Source organism: Nothobranchius furzeri, chromosome 6 (assembly GCF_043380555.1).
Source record: "Nothobranchius furzeri strain GRZ-AD chromosome 6, NfurGRZ-RIMD1, whole genome shotgun sequence".
Taxonomy (NCBI): Eukaryota; Metazoa; Chordata; class Actinopteri; order Cyprinodontiformes; family Nothobranchiidae; genus Nothobranchius; species Nothobranchius furzeri.
The window spans coordinates 26,849,444-26,851,036 of record NC_091746.1 but is presented as its reverse complement, the minus strand read 5'-3'; positions in this window follow the sequence as shown (position 1 = coordinate 26,851,036).

The following is a 1,593-nucleotide window of genomic DNA, read 5'->3' as shown; positions in this document are numbered from 1 at the left end:
GACAGCATCCATCTCTTTTTGGATGGAGCAGCTCTTCTTTCTAGGAACATGGTCAGTTTTATTAGTCCTCCATGACAACCCAGGGTCCAGACCAGGAAGCAGAGTCGTAGTTTAACCCACCCCTCTGCAGCTTCTGTACTGTTACCCACCCACTACCCCATAGAGACAGTGTCCTGCCCACGGCCAAAATCACACAGATTAAATATCAGGCTTAATAAAGCAAACCATGGAAATCTCATAAATATTAGAACAAATTCAACTGAGCAGAAAACTATAAAAGTTAAATGTGGGTTGTTGAACATCAGATCTATTTTTTCTAAGACTTTGTTAGTTAATGACTTGATTTGTGATAATCAGATCTCTTTGCTCTCTCTCACAGAATCCTGGCTGCAGCAAGAGGACTATGTTAGTTTAAACGAGTCGACTCCTTCTAATTATTTAAATCATCATATTGCTCGAAGTACAGGGCGAGGAGGAGGAGTAGCAACCATTTTTCATTCTGACTTATTAATCAATCCCTTGCCAATTAATAGCTACAGTTCGTTCGAACATCTTATTCTTAGTTTTCCTAATCCAGATTGCAAAACTGTAAAACCACTCCTGTTTGTAGCTATATATCATCCACCAGGCCCTTACTCTGAGTTTTTGGATCAGATCTCTAATTTTTTATCTGATTTGGTGCTAAATACCGATAAGGTCATTGTAGTGGGGGATTTTAACATTCATGTGGACATTGAAAATGATAGCCTCAATGTAGTCTTTAGTAATATCTTACTCAATTGGTTTTACTCAAAGAATACATAGCTCCACCCACTCCTGCCATCATACATTTTACCTTGTGCTGACTTATGGCATAGAGTGTGTAAAAATAAGCTTCGACAAACTAGAACTGCTTATTTCTCAGCGTTAATTGAAGAGAAAAATAACCCTAAATTTCTTTTCAGTACAGTTGCCAAACTTACACAGAATCATAGCTCTGAGCCATCTATTCCCTTAGCCCTCAGCAGTAATGACTTTATGGGATTTTTCACAAGTAAAATTAATTCTACTAGAAACAAAATCTTTAGCATCCTCCCTAATGCAATTTCTTCTTCCTCAGTAAGTGAGGCAGCATCAGAGGTGACTGTAGAACCTCATCTGTGTTTGAATTGTTTTGATCCAGTTGAGCTTTCAGATTTATCAAAAATATTAGCTTCATCTAAACCTTCAATTTGTATTTTAGATCCAATCCCAACCAAATTATTTAAAGATGCATTTCCTTTGGTCACTGCCCCCAGTCTAGATATAATCAATCTATCCTTAGTAAATGGATATGTACCACAGGATTTTATGGTTGCTGTAATCAAACCTTCACTTAAGAAGCCTTCTCTGGATCCAGATGACCCAATGAATTATAGACCAATATCTAACCTTCCATTTTTATCCAAAGTCCTGGAGAAAATAGTGGCCATCCAAGTATGTGAGCATGTAAACACTGATGCTCTGTTTGAGGAATTTCAGTCTGGTTTTAGAGAGTATCACAGTACTGAAACTGTCATGTTGGGTGGCAGTTTCTTGACCCACGACATGCAGAATCACTTCACAGAAAACAGG